Source organism: Mustela nivalis (assembly GCF_964662115.1).
Source record: "Mustela nivalis genome assembly, chromosome: 5".
Classification (NCBI taxonomy): domain Eukaryota; kingdom Metazoa; phylum Chordata; class Mammalia; order Carnivora; family Mustelidae; genus Mustela; species Mustela nivalis.
The window spans coordinates 154,548,505-154,563,853 of record NC_139024.1 but is presented as its reverse complement, the minus strand read 5'-3'; the positions used below and the strand labels follow the sequence as shown (position 1 = coordinate 154,563,853).

Sequence of the window (15,349 nt, the reverse complement as noted above, 5' to 3'; positions counted from 1 at the left end):
TGAGCCCTGCTGATTATAAGAACCAGGCCCCTCTGGTTTCACAGCCAAATGTTATTTCTGCCCTGTGCAAGTTCCCAGGGCCTGGGGTGCCTGGTGTGAGTGTCTTTTTTCCCCCTCTCCATGCTCATGGCCTCCATCCCTCTCTCGGAGAGTACGTTGAGCTCCCAACTAATCTCCAACCTCCCTACCTTCTTCAATGTGGCCTCTTGTCTGCATTTAGCTGTAGAGAGTCTGTTCTGTTAGTCTTTGGGTCATATTTTGGGTTATTTACACCAATGTGAGTATCATCTGGTTGTACTGTGGGACAAGGTGAGCTTAGAATAATGCATGTGAGCCATATTTTCCAGAAGTCTTGCTGCTTTTACGTTTCTAACCCTTAAAAAGTCTTATTGTCATGATACCCAGTGTTTCCCCAGCTCTTGCTTCCCAGAACACTGTTGTTCAGTAGATAGTTTTTCTATAAATCCAAGGTATTAGTTCCAAGTAGCAGAAAATTTAAAAACCACGAGACACTTAACTTGAATTTCTTCATCTAGAAGCACCTTAGAGCTAAAAAGTAGACGCTTTTAATTACCTTTTCCCACCTTTGTGTATATCCTAGATCAGATTCTTTGAATTCCCAACATCCAGGTGAACACCAGGACCTGTGGGTGGGCGTGGGCATGAGGCAGAGAGGGGTTCCCCTTGGAGTTAGATGAACAGACCAACGCCTCTACTTGTCACCTCTGTCTTCCCTGTCCCCCCATCTTCTCTGACTTTCTCTTCTCCATTTTATTCTAATCACTGACCTAACAATGGTATTTAACCCAGAGTCACCAGTCTGGCCTCTGAGAGTGTTGTGAGGCAGGAAGAATAGCCGCTTCACTTTCCAAATAAGTAGCTAGAAACATAGAAAATCACTCTCTGTGCCATCAAAGGACAGAAGGATATCACCAGATCACAGTGAGTGTGGAGGAGGACTGAAGACAGGGCATTGGCAGGATAGAGAAACATTATCAACCTTTGCTCAGCCCAGTACCACTTCAGCTCTGCGGGGTCCTCAAGCAGGGGAGTTCCTCTCCGGCCAGTCATCAGTGAGGCTGCTCCAGGACACAGACCTGGAGACAGTCAGCCGTTCTCTTTCTCTGACTGCTCTCAAAACAGACCTACTGGCAGTGACGTCCATATTTTTAAAATTAATTTATGCTCCGCTTGGAGTTTCTCTTTTTCCTGTCTCCCAACTATTTTACACAATTAGTAAATAAAGGTCTAAAACTCAGAATTCTCTTTTGGGCTAGTTGAAGGTATAGCACTAGTTAAATGTATTATATGAAATATATTGCCCTTCAACTGTAGATGATTAAACTGTGGTAGATCCATACAATGAAATACCAAGAGGCAAGAAAAAGGAATGGGACTGATAATGACGCATTATTCTAAGTGGAAAAAGCCCGACTCAAAGGGCTTCCACTGGGTGAGTCCATTCACATGACGTTCTGGGAAAGACAAAACTCTAAGGATAGGAAACAAATCACTGGCCACCGAGGGTTGGTTAGAGAGGCTGGCTACAAAGAGAGCCAGGAGAATCTCCTTTGTTTGATGGAACTCTTCCAGATCTTGATTGTGATGGTGTTCCACTAGTGTATACATGTGCCAAATCTCAAAAAACTGTATGAAGTGAGGGGTAATTGTACTCCATATAAATTATACCAGAAAAACAAAAAAAAAGGAATGTATCTAATTTCATCACATTTCTGGGTTTATTTCTTTTCTTTTTTTTAAGATTTTATTTATTTATTTGACAGAAATCACAAGTAGATGGAGAGGCAGGCAGAGAGAGAGAGAGAGGGAAGCAGGCTCTCCGCTGAGCAGAGAGCCCGATGCGGGACTCGATCCCAGGACTCTGAGATCATGACCTGAGCCGAAGGCAGCGGCTTAACCCACTGAGCCACCCAGGCGCCCTCTGGGTTTATTTCTAATAGGTCCCCTTGCCACCAATCTTCATGATAAACCAATTATTTGATTCAAAGAATGAAAGAATTAAGGAATTTCCTGTAATAGGATAGATTTCAATGCGGTCCCTTACCGGCTCATACTACAAAGTCCTCAGTCAGAGTCTTGCTGCATTTGCACCGGTTTCCTCCTGTAAGTGCCGCACATGACCCCTCTCACTAGGCAGGACTGGGCTCCCCCACCTCAAACACTGAGCGCTCACTCTTCCATCTACGCCTTTTCCATGTGGTCACCCTGTGCAGGAGGGCTTTCCTTCCCCTCTCACTTCCAGCATCAGTAAACGCCCAGGGAGCGTGTGTCCTGTGTGCAAAGGAGACAATAAACCAGATACAAATCTTGTCCCCAAAGCTAGTCCTATAGTTCCTGGAAATAGGATCGAAGCCAACACATTAGAAGTGTTTTGATAGAATTACTTGGGAATTTTATTTTCTTTCAGCTCATTGGGTTATCTAAATTTTTTTTTTGACACTGAATACTTATTACTTTGGTAATAAGAAGGGAAAGCAGAAACTAAGGGCTTAATAAATGGTTTGGACCAGAGGTTGTCAGACTTTTCAAAGTGACAACTAGACATTAGGACGTCAAAAATCGGAAATCTCACTATCCAAAAAGGACCCGGTAGGAGGAGATACCCTGTGGTATCCATTACAGATGGCAGACACATCCGTTTAATCTGTGTTGGGGCTCCTCGTTCCCCATAAGAATCCCCAAGCTGAAATACTGGACTGACTCACTGGAGAGCACAGGGGAAATCTACTTTTGGAGAAGTGTCATTAATTGCGATGAGCAGATCCCAGGAGGGAAAATAGGACAGATCTTAAGAAGGCTCTCATGTGTTTCATCTTAAATCCAGCTCAGTTCTGTTGTCATTCTTTAATTAAGTCACAGCGATCTTTTGGTTAAGGGAAAAAAATGTTTTCTTTCTTGCACAATTTCCGTGAGTAATTATTCAAAGTAAAACAAATCGATTTTACTCACAAAAATCTCAGTATGAGCTGCTTTTTAATAGGATCTAATGTCCATATTAGTGGAGGTCATTTATAAAATGAAATACAAAGGCTACATAAAAATATTCTATTATCGCACCATCTAGATATAACTATTATTAATATTTTGAAGATATCTTCCTAGTCTTCTGCTTATATACATATTTATACATAAAAACTGAATTATATTATATATAAGGTTTTGGTAATCTTCTTTCAATTAATATCATATCATTAAAATGTCCCCCCAATAATGAGAATTTTTCAAAAGCAGGATTTTTAATATGGTACCTATAATATATCATCTTAGAAATATATCAAAGCCTATTGACATCTAATTGTTCAGAATTGTGTAGAATTAATACCTTTGTACATTTTTTCACATATGATTCTTTTCTTTTTTAAAATTTATTTACTTATTTTATTTATTTATTTGACAGACAGAGATCACAAGTAGGCAGAGAGGCAGGCAGAGAGAGAGGAAGGGAAGCAGGCTCCCTGCCAAGCAGAGAGCCCCACGCGGGACTCGATCCCGGGCTCTGGGATCATGACCTGAGCTAAAGGCAGAGGCCCCAACCCACTGAGCCACCCAGGCGCCCTAATGATTATTTTCATAGAAAAATTACTCTAAGTGTGCTACAAAGGTATAAATATTTTTAAGTCTTCTGGTGTGTATTGCTCAGTTGCCCTCTTTGAAAGTAGTAAATTTATCTCGAGAGTGTAAGAGTGTGCCTTAACAATTATACTACGTTATTAATAGAGTATTTGTGTCAAAATTACTCAGTGGTCAAAGGTGGGATAATTTGAGCATCAAAACAATAATGCCTGCTATTGGTTGACATACATCAGATATATAATAGTCCAAATTAATAATGAAATACCTAAAATATCATTGTCCTCTTTGGAGTTTGCTAGGACACTAACTTTTTTTTTTTTTTAAAGATTTTATTTATTTATTTGACAGACAGAGATCACAAGTAGGCAGAGAGGCAGGCAGAGAGAGAGGAAGGGAAGCAGGCTCCTTGCTGAGCAGAGAGCCCGATGCAGGGCTCAGTCCCAGGACCCCAAGATCATGACCTGAGACAAAGACAGAGGCTTAACCCACTGAGCCACCCAGGCACCCCAGACACTAAAATTTATCCTTAAAATGCATTTTAAAGAAGTAAATCATGTATTTGTCTTTTGTTCCCTGTACAAATTATATTTCAAACTAAGAAGCTGACGAGGGAATCCCACTGTAAGTGTAGAAGGAATGAAAGAATTAATAAAATCATCTTTTTGCAATCCTCATGAAATCCTGGAGAGACACAACGATCTGTCACAACGATCTGGATAATACATGTCCCAACTGTCAGTGAGAAGTGATTAGGAGACTTGATAATGGAGGGAATCCAAATGACGTCACATGAACCTACCAAGGTCACCAAATGACATCACGTGAACCTACCAACATCACTATAAAAGGGATTTGATGAAGAGGAAGCCCACAACCTCACCCATGAGTAGTCTTACCAAAAATAAACCGAATTGGAATCTACTCAGATGTCACCTAATCTAGATCTTCCTACTACTTTATGGGAAATATAAAGTATAGAAAAACAAGCTAAGCAACACCATGAAGAGGTAACCAGCCCAAGTCAGAATGTGGAAAATTCTATAGGACGAGTTTTCAATAAATAAATAGGATTTGTTGGCTGAAATCCTGGGGGAGTGCCTGTGATCAAACAGTTGATGTTGAAAAGTTCTGTGTGGATGAATTCCTGCTTTGAAAAATGGAGGAGTAATAACAGAATAAGAAATTCTTATTTATTATATCATGGCAAGCCAATATTATACAATGAATATTACATACAAACTCTTTTCTGGTGGTACATTATTCTGGATCTTACTGGATTTGCTTTGGCCAGAATTTTAAGTATTTTCTCTGTTTCTGATGTTCTGAGAACATACATCGGTTTGGAACTTTTATATAAAGCATTAATAAGACTTCGGAGATAGTCAAATGACTTTATTTGAAATTGTGAGATCAATTCAAGCAGTTTGGGTAGTAACCACAAGGTGGTGCCACTTTCTAGTTTTTTGTTTTTTGTTTTCTAAACACAAGAGAAACCATTTCTTTTGATTTGAACAGGAACAAGGATATAACATATTATTCACTCATATAAATTTTTACAAAACCATAGCTCCTAATTAAGTAATTTTGTATAATATATACTTTTAACATTTGTTGACAAACCTAAATCCCAGTTATGGGCCCTTGTCACCAAATACAATTGTTTTCAAGGATTGTTAAGCCAAACCTTTATTCTCAAGGAGAACGCTGGGTTATTTTTTTTGCACCTTTGGGATTTTCCTAGGACTTAGGTACATTTGAGAACTTTACTTCATTCTATACAGTAATGAAATTACCTCTTTTGTCCCTACTGTGAGCTTCTTGGGGACAAATGTGATTTTATTTCTCTTTTTAATCTAATGGTTGGCAATATTTGCTTCACGGTAGGAGCTCAGCATGTGTACACAGAAAGACCGTAGAATCGGGAAGGATTCAAAGTCCATCCCTGACTCCACATTTTGTAAATCTGAATTCCTCCTGCCATTGCTATATTTCCTGCCAAAATGAGACATTTTTTCCATTTCTCCATACAATAACTCTCCAGGATAAATCAGTTACGATTGTCTTCTACATAGCAGTTCACAGAGAAAATGTAAAAAGTAAACATCACCTCATATATCTGTCTGCACCTTGATTTTTTTTCAGTACCAGTAAGTCTTTACATATTCATTTTGTTTTTTCAGAGAAAAAAACAAGGGGGAGGGCAGAGAGTTGGCACCCGTTATAAAATGACAAAAGGGAAAGGAAGGGCTCAGTCGAGCAAAATTGATCATTAAATAAATGAATAGGGTCTCCAAACCCCAAGTTCAGAAATGTGGGGGAGAGGAAGTGATCAGGGAATGAACGGATATGCTTTCCTAGCCCTCCCTTCCCATAAATCCAAGATTTCCCCCAAAGCTTTGGTTTCTAAGAGTAAACTTGGCTTTAGGTTCATTTGCCTCTCGTTGAACAATCATGTGGCCACTTTGACATAAGTTTCTTACAACCATAGAAAAGTTACTGAATGACATCTCTTTGTCTTCCTTTCCTCCATCTGTGATCCCCTCTTTCTGTGTGGGAGGACCCGCCGCCTCTCTGCCCTGATTCTCTATCCTGGATCAGAGATCAAATGGGTATGGCCCAGCCAAACACAGTAGCACGCATGTTTCACGTGCATTATCCCAAGCAATGGAGCTTAACCAGGAGGACTGGGAGTGAGGAAGGAGGGGTCCGAGTTTTCCACTCAAATGCTTCAGCAGTTGCGGAGTCTCAAGAATTAAAGATGTGTGTGTGCGCATGTGGGCGTAAATGTGTGCATTGGGGGTAGGAGATGTACCTTGATTTTCAAAGTTTTAGTTTCTTTCTACTCAGTGGTTTTTCTGGCAACGCACTTCTAACTCGATGAATCATCCCCTTTCTTGAAGAGTAATCCATCTCCATGCTCGAAACCAGTTATCCTTCCCCAACCATCATAGCGTTTGGATAAAGGCTCTTTCATTCTAGCGGCAGTTTTAGAATACCAGTGGAATACAAGGGTTTTAAAACAGAGTTCCATGGTAGCTTTCTCTTGGTGGTTCAGTTATTACCCGAGTGTCACTGTGGTATCCAGGATAATGCCCCCCAAGAAGTCTGCTCTGGTCTCCAGAACTGCAAACAAGTCAGGTGCCATGGCAAAGGAGCATAAAGGCCGTGGGTGGAATTAATAGGGTTTATCAACTAATCTTAAAATAGGGACCTTGGGGCCCCTGGCTGGCTGGGTAGGCAGAGCATGTGTGCCGTGCTTGAACTTAGGTTATGAATTTGAGTCCTGCCTTGGGTGTGGAGCCTGATTAGGAAAAAAAAAAAAAAAATAGGGGAACTATTCTGGGTTATCTGGGTGAGCCCAATGGAATCATAAGGGTCTTTATAAAAAGGAGACTGGATAATCAAAGAGAAAAATTCCGGATGCTCCTTGGCTGCTTTGAAGATGGAGGATGCGGCCACAAGTCCAGGAGTGCAAGTGACCTCTAGAAATGAAAAAGGCAGGGAAAAATATATCTTCCCTTGGAGCTTCCAGAAGGAAAGCAGCTTTGATGACTCCTTGATTTTAGGGTTTCTGAACTTCAGAATAAATTTGTATTGTTTAAGCTCCTTAATTGGTAATCATTTGTTTCAGCAGCCAGAGGTAGACAGGGCCAGGTGAGACCAGCAGAGCGGAACACAAGTACCTGACTTAATTAGAAGAAAAGACTTAATCTGAATACACACCAAAGGGAAGAAAAGCAGAAGAGCATGGCCAAATACAGGTGAGGTGTGAACCCAGACTTAAAGCAGGCTGCTTAAGTAAATGGCCAGTTGAGGTGGGAGACATTAGAGAATTGGGGGGGACTGTGGCAAACTGCAGAACCGAAGTCTAAAAGGCATCAATGTCATTTCTTTGAACACCGTGTTAGCCCGTCCACCCCCACAAAATGCCACCTGTCTGCATGCCGGTTTAAAATTTCTTGGAGAACAAGCTCATTTTCTTTAAGCTTTTTTCCCCCCAAATCCTATTGACCTTCTGTGCCTAAACGCAATACCAAACCGGTATTAGAATACCTCCAGACAGGGAAGGGATCCTTACCCCTAGGTTTTTTTGCTGGGATTGTCTTTTGGAAGACAATCGGAATCAGTAAAATAATTTTTTTAAGGTGCAAGGTAAAAAAGAAAAACTACAAGGAGACAGTTTGACATTTTAAAGTCAGAGTTTATGTGATGAATGTTCATAATTATAGGAAGGGGAAAAAAGCAATGGAACGGTGGAGGAAAGTTTATCACCATCAGCCCTAGAACTCTTATTAGCCATGCATTGCTGGTGACATTCACTCCATCACCAGTAGCTAAATGTTCCTGGTTTCGTGACTCTTTGTCATTCAATGGATCAAACCCTTTCTTTTCTTCTTTTTCCTCTTAGGTGTTGGGAGGGGTGCGATTAAATCACGCTGTGAGATGCTTATTTCAATAACAAATGTCACGCAAATTGAACAAGTGGCTAATTTTACTGCTCGTGAATAGAGCTCCTGTGGCTTCTCTTCAAGACTAATGGTGGAGGATGGGGTCCATCCTTCTCCACCTGAAATCCCTGAAGTTTACCTGGAGGGATCCAGCTTCCCTTCAGTCTAAGTTTTCCATTGTTGTGGGTTTATTTCCTACAGCTCCATTCCATTGTCGAGGCCCTGTGCCTCGGAAAGTATTGCGTGAACAGCTATGTATTATTTTTAGAACTCCATCTTCAAGAGGAGCCTGTCAAGCCATGATTAACCTCTCTTTCTGCAGGCCGATGAAAGGCCAGCTTCTCCTCCCCACCCCAGTACATAAGAGAACCTCCATGGAAAGCTGGGAAAATTTATTTCCAAGAAAGATAAGCAAGAGAGGCCCTTCCTTCTTTCCCCCAATTACTGTAATAGTGCCTGGCATCGATGAGTAAACAGGCTTTGAAAAGGAAATGTGATGGGCTGAATTGTCCTAAACTTTGCACAGAGCGTGTGCGGGGGGGGGGGGGTCCCCGGAATTCTCCAGCCGGGGACACACAGGACACGGAGAGGGCAGCTTGCCCCCCATAGACCCTCAGAAAACAGAAGACATTCGTTCATTAAGGCTGCCTTCCTGGCGGAGAGGTTTTGGGATTTCCGGCTCATCTCCGAAGCTGGTGTGTCAATGCTGTGTATGTCTGTTCCCATGACGACCGGCAGTTGTTGTCCTGGGCTTTTAAACAGAGTACAAATGTGGTCTTGAAGAGATACTTGTCAAAATTTGCCAGACTGTTTCCCCTCCCGGACTCACACAAAAGGTTTTGAAGGTTCCTCGCTGCACTGAGAACAGAGACAGACTGAAAATGTAGCATTTGGCAACCGTGAGTGATACAGCTCAAAATCTTGGGTCCCCCGCTGCAGTAATGGTGTTCCTTTCCATCTGTCATTTCAATACTTTGGGGGCAACTCTATATAATTAAAGAGAAGGACCAAGCATAAGTGCAGGGGGAGGAAAGAAATCTTGGTGATTACCGGAACTGAGGCCGTGCTGACTTTGAGTGTGACTCATAACTATCTCTACATTTAATAAGGGGTCATTATTACTGCCTGTTTTTATTCTTATTTTGGCTTCTCAAATCTGTATGTAGGTGATGCACCAAGGGGGGAAAGAAAACAACAATGCAAAGCCAAGGGCAGGATCCCACAAGCCCCTTGCTGTTGATCCACCCACTTCCTGGGCCCTGCTCCCCCTCCCCCCTGGCGCCCCCTAGAGTTCCAAACCACTCATAGTGCTTTGTGCCAAGTGACACACAGTTTCAATTATGCAGGGGTGGGTCGACTAAATTCAGGGGCTCTCTGAGTCCTTCATGTCTCCTCCTTGTCCTTCCCACCGTCCGCCAAGTCTCCTCGGACGGCAAATACAGGAAGCGAAACGCTAGTTAATCCAACACTTAGCAGCTTGCAAAAGGGTTTTATTGGGAAGATGGGACCCAGGGAAGTGAGTTGTGGAGACCTCCGTGGTTTATGCCAACACCTTCTTCAGAGTGATGAGGAATCCCCAGTGGGCTCTGTGAATGGATGACTTGAGTTATCGCATGACTCCACAAAGGTCACTCAGAAAGGCAAATAACTAGGGTTTTTTTTTGTTTAATTCATTTTTTGCAAATCTTTATATCTCTAAAAGAAAACCATGAGTGCTGAGTCAGTTACAAAAGGCTACAGGAAATTTCAAAGTGATCATATGTTCATTTGGATCCTATTTATGAATTATAACTCGACCCATTAAAAAAAATGTTAAGTACAGTAGGACTTGGCTGCCCATGTCTGACATTCTTTGAGCAAACGATCTTAGTTAAATGAGAGACTCATACACCCAGAGTTCTGAGGGCCACTCCAGGTCTAAAATTCTGTCTCCCTCTGAGAATTCCAGAAAAACTAAGTCCCAAACATGCTGATACACTTTAATGAATTTGTCTTTTGAAAAAAAAAAAAAATACTAGTGTTGGGCATAAGAGAGAGTCCTCCAAAAAAAGAAAGAAAGAAGGAAAGAAAGAAAGAAAAGAAAAGAAGAAATCAGTATGGAAGCCCCTTGCAGCCCCCATATGTCGGGCCTGTCCCCCTCAACCCAGCTCTCCCTGCAACTTCCTCCTTAATCCACACGCTACAGGTTCTTTTAAATTAAGAAGCCAATAATGAAACTGCATATTTCAGGCTTGAACTGTTAGCTTACCCTAATGCTGGGTGGCCATCTGCTGTAGAAGGGATTTTACTGTGGAGTGGGAGGTTGAACTAGATGAACTCCAAGGACCACATCAACACTCACTGTCTGATTTGAAATTCTGATGTCAATTACACCAAAGAACCAGGGCCAAGGGCTCCTCAAGCCGAGGTCACAAACTTATAGCCCCTGATGGGAGTTCAGCCCCCAAATGCTTGGTTTAAAAAATGCATTGGCATTTTTACATTAAAAAAAAAAAATCCAGATTTCCAGCTTGTGTAATCTCATGGACCAGCCCCCTGTTGTGGAAGTGGCTACCCCCATCCAGTAGAGACTTTCCCAGACGAGCTCCTCATGGTCCCCACCCCACCACCTCCTTCAGCGCCCCTGCCCTGCCCCTGCTGCCAAAGGAATTATGGACACTTGATTTACTCGTTAGTCGAGGACCACCCACCGTCTTCAGACCACCACTGACATATTACTGTTCCAGGAAAAAAAATCACTGAGCTTTCAGAGAATAGGACCTGAATATGAGCCAATCAAAAGTTAGAGCTTGCTGTTGGAGATCTGCGTTTTTTAAAAAGGATTTTAAAAATGATTTAAAAAATGGTTTTTTTAAAAGGAGAGAGAGAGAGAAAAGCGATGTGAACAGAGATGACAGGCATTCGGTAGGTGGGATGCTATTTTTGTGTGTTTTAATGAACACGTCACTTGAAGCTGGGGCGTGTTCTGCAGAAGCAGACCTCTGAAACGAGGAAGGTAAATCTAACGCTTGTAGTGATCGACAGTGGGTGACTTAATCAGCTCACCTTCTGCTGATAAGGGACTAATGGGTGACCTGGTTCAGCCCCCTCCATGGACACAGGGACCTTGTGAGTTCCGGGTTTAAAAAAAAAAAAAAAGTTGTCTGAGATTTCCTTCACATTCCATCCAACCTACCTCTTTAAAGCAGACAGTTCCATAATTTTTAGCATGCTCAGAAAGTTGTGCAGCCGTCACCGCTCCCTGATTGCGGCATATTTTCATCACCACCAAAAGAAACCCCTTTCCGGTTAGCAGTCATTCCCCATTTCTCCCTCCTCCTTCGCTAGCCCAGGGCAACTTCGAGTCTGCTTTCCATCTCTACAGATTCGCATGTTAGGACCAGTTCATATACACGGAATCCTACAACCTATAACCTCTGTGTCTGACTTCTTTCACGAGGCACAACGTTCCCGCGGTTCCGCCACGTGGCAAGGGTCAGGATTCATTGCTGTGTTCGGGCCAAGTCACAGTCCGTGATATGGTTGTGTCCCGTTAGGTTTCCTCTTTCTGCAGTTCGTGGGCATTGGAGCTGTTCCTGTGTTTTGACGGTCGTGGAAGCTGCTGCTCATGATTATTCGTGTAGAAGCCTTTCCGCCGGCGATTAAATCGTGTGACCGTGTTTCCGCAGGCATTTCTGTCCAGCTCTGGATGGCAAAAGGCTGTGCCCCTTTCGCTCCTCAGTTGCTTGGAGACAATGGACGGGAGCACCCCTCCCCCCCCTCCCCCGCCCCCACCAGAAGCATAGATCTTTTCCTTATTCTCCTAGAAAATAATCACGGAGAATTTCTAGATTCCCCCATTTTAAAAATATTCCCTGTTATCTCCTACATGAGACAGACTTTATGGGCGAGCTTGAGAATGTGACCACCATCTAAAACATGGTTTCTGCGGGGGAGTCGATGATGCACTTCAAACAACTGGTTTACAAACTTCAGAATTCAACTTCTGCATAACCTGGAAGCTGTCTAGGCGGTAACTAGTTTGATGGTTTCTTACTCTTCTTTTAATTCCATGAATTTGAACAAAGTTCAATCAGGGTTAAAATTGAGTATATCACGGGCCTTGGAATCTGGCAGAAGTGAATGCTTCTGGGAAATTTTGGCCTTTGGATTCTTAAGATGACTTCTAAGAGATTCCTTTTGGGTAATCACCAAATTAGCACCTCAGGCTGGAGTACCCAGGATTGAGTCACTGGGAGAGGGCAAGTGAATTCAGAGAAACCATTAATCACAGTAGCAGTTGTCAGGCAAAGAAGCAGGCCCTAAAGAATGCTGTATTCTGTCTGACCTGTCACAAGGAAGCAGGTCTGGCCTTGTTTTTGACAGGAGTCCCAGTGAGCTTCGCTTGCCTTGTGGGCTCCCCGCAGCTAATGGCGGCTAATGGCGGCTAATGGCATTGATGGTGCCTTCCCTCGTGAGGCCCACTGGTGCCGGCTCTGTGAAGAGCCGCAGGGTGCTCGGCAGGCCCTGCTCAGAGATCCGCACTCTCTTCACTGCCTCTGCTGCCTTCCCCACCGTGAGGCAGCAGGCGGCCTGGCCAGAACTCTCCGGAGTCAGCATCCTGAGTCTACCTTTCCCAAGCCTGGGAGTTCTAGGGGGTCGTTGAACCTCTCCCTGCTTCATAGTCCCCACATACCAAGGGGGGGGGGTCACACCCACCCCTGCGCCAAGAGCGGCGCTCCACGGTCCTAGCTGCGTAGTGGACTTCCCGGGTGACAGTTTTGCGCATACAGAGGCCTGAGCCCCAGCAGAGTAATCACCAGCAGTGTGTTTGGAGGTGGGACCTCTGAGACAGGAGTTTGGGGAAGGGGCTGAACTTGAGAACCACCGTCTTGGAGGAGGGCATGAGGAGGAACTGTGAAAAGCCCGTGGAGGCTTGTAAGTCACTGCACAAATGAAGGCGGGGCTTTTTCTCTTTCTTATTAAACTGACCCTCGTAGAGGGTCTCCTGTGTGTAAGACACTCCTGCCGGAGGCAGAGGGGAGAGCCTGCGCCTGAGCTTGGGAGCGTCCCGGACCAGTGGCTCGCTCCAGAGTGGAGGGGGTGTCAGTGCGGGCATCATCACGACATCGTGTATTATGACCGCAGCCCAGGTCGGATCGGGGTTGACCCCAACTCCAGTCACTGCCTGTCAAGATGCCTCACTGCTTGTCAGCATGTGGTAGACTAAGTGTCCTGAAGGTCCTCAGGATGACACCACATCTTACCTACTGTGGTATCCCAGGTTGGAGCACAGGGCCCTCCACTGGGAATGAATGAAGTCCCAGGGAGACCCTCTGGAGGGAGGGATGGAGGGGCAGCTCTGCCCAGGAAGAGTGCCCAGGAAGCAGTGACATGCTACGATGAAGGACGTCACAGGATGTCCACAGAGAAGGAAGTGTGACGGGACAGGGGAGATGATGACCAGGAAGAGTAAGCACAAAGGTCCTGGGGCATGTGCAGTGCTGAGAGCAGACACAGGGAACATGGGTGTGGAGTGATGGAGTCGTGCAGGCCCTGGAAAGTCACACAAAGCGGCAGGACCTTTGCTCTCTAGACGGAGGGCTGGGAGGTACCAGATGTTTAGGCGTGTTTAGAGCAACGGGTGATGGGGTTGTGGAGTGTTGAGCCACAGCTGGGCAGCGTGGGTGGCCCAGGGGAGGTGGAGGCAGGCAGGCCAGGTGGAGCACTGGCAGCGGGAGAGGGGGCAGGCCGCAGGGCAAGACCTGGGTCAGGAGTCCAGGAGAATACCCGTGGCTGGGCTGGCCTCCATGCGGTGCTCTGTTCTCCCCCTGTGCCTTTGCACCTGGTGGGCGGGGAGGTGCCCTTTGCTTGTGTGACGCAAGCATGGCCAGCCTAAGCAAGAGTGTTCTGCTTACCCTCACACATAACCTCTCATGGCTTTTAGTTATAAAATAGGCTCCGTGCAGGACTTAGGGCATCCAGGCTCGTAGAACCTGGGGCTGCAGCAGGCGGTTCCCTCTTCATGCAGCTCTGAACCCAGCCCCCTCTGAGCCCTCCAGGGGATTCGGATCCCTCTACACCCCTCCTGCTCCCTCCTCCACCCCAGCTCTACCATTCTTCCCCAGCCACTTTCCTGCTCTGCCTGGCCCTAGGAGACCCTATGGACATAGGACCCCAGCCCTTCTCTCTCTCTTGGAGGACCCACTCTGAAGCCCCCGCTGCTCTCTCCTGCCTTGGCCTTCAGATCTCTTCTCATGAGTCTTCACTTGTCCCTAGATTATGGGGACCCTGGGGTCCCCATTTTCCTGGGGGAGTCAGGCTCCATCCTCAGTCAGCCTCAGCCTTTGCAGGGGCGGGTGAAACACTAGTCGCCCACAGGTCTCCATGGTGAGAAGCATCTTGCAAAGCTTCCCAGCAGTGCTCTTGAATCCTCTTTGCCAGGTTTGGTGGGAGGGGCTGGAAAGAGGGAGGTGCTCCCCAAATGCCACCAGCTTCCCCCAGCCATCACCTTGCAGGTCTCCTCACCAGACCCCCTCTGCTCCTGGACCCACGTCCACCACCTTGATTCTTAAAACAAATACCGTGGGCCTCTTTCTTCAGAATCCTGTTTCTCACTCCCTCTGCCCTTCAAAGTCTCTCCTGCTTGTCTCCTGTGGCTGTTGTAACCAATCACCATGAGCTCTGTGGCTGAGGATGACCTCACTTTATTTTCAGGTAGCTTTGGAGGTCCTGAGTCTGAAATGGATCTCATGGGGCAAAATCGAGGGCTGCATCCTTCTTGTGGGGGGCAGGGGGAGTTGGGGAAGATTTCATGAGAATTGGCTGATGTTGGGTGGTGATTCGGGCCTCAAGGTCACCCGTGGTCTAGAGCCCTTTCTCGCTCAGGGCGTGTGGAGGCCCCCGGGAAACGGGCCATGACCGCGTTACCCCAGGGAGCCTGCCTGCTTGTCCTCTCTAGCTAGACTCCTCGCTTCTTGGCTCTCTCAGCCCAACAGCCCCTGATCTGCCCTCACTTCTTCCCTGAAGGACGTCTCTTAGGCGCTTACGAGGACACTGGGCCTGCTAGGAGAATCCAGAGTCCTCTCCAGTCTCGGAATCCTTAGTCACACCCACAAACTTCTGTTCATCGTGTAAGGTGACCTCTTCGCAGATTCTAGAGACTGGGACACAGCCATCTTCGTTGGGGCAGGGACCATGATGCAGCCTACCACTCTGGTCTTGGCAGCTCAGCAGAAAGGGGGCAGGGACAGTCCAGTGGGACATTCCTACGGGATGTACTTCCAGAGTTTCCAGCCTTTGGCTGCCTGAAGCGATGGCACTAAATA

The 15,349-nt window shown here is 45.5% G+C and overlaps 1 protein-coding gene across 8 annotated transcripts in view; it reads left to right on the top strand.

Annotated features, from left to right (window-relative positions):
* The window catches only part of RIPOR2 (RHO family interacting cell polarization regulator 2), a 202,390-nt gene that overhangs the window by 77,484 nt on the left and 109,557 nt on the right, over positions 1 to 15,349 (top strand). Inside the window, exon 2 of one of the 8 annotated variants that reach the window (XM_082731471.1) lies at positions 7,226 to 7,355. The exons of the other annotated variants lie outside the window; for them this stretch is intronic. The gene's annotated coding sequence lies outside the window, so the exon portion shown is untranslated. The remainder of the gene's footprint in view (positions 1 to 7,225; positions 7,356 to 15,349) is intronic. 8 annotated transcript variants of the gene reach the window in all.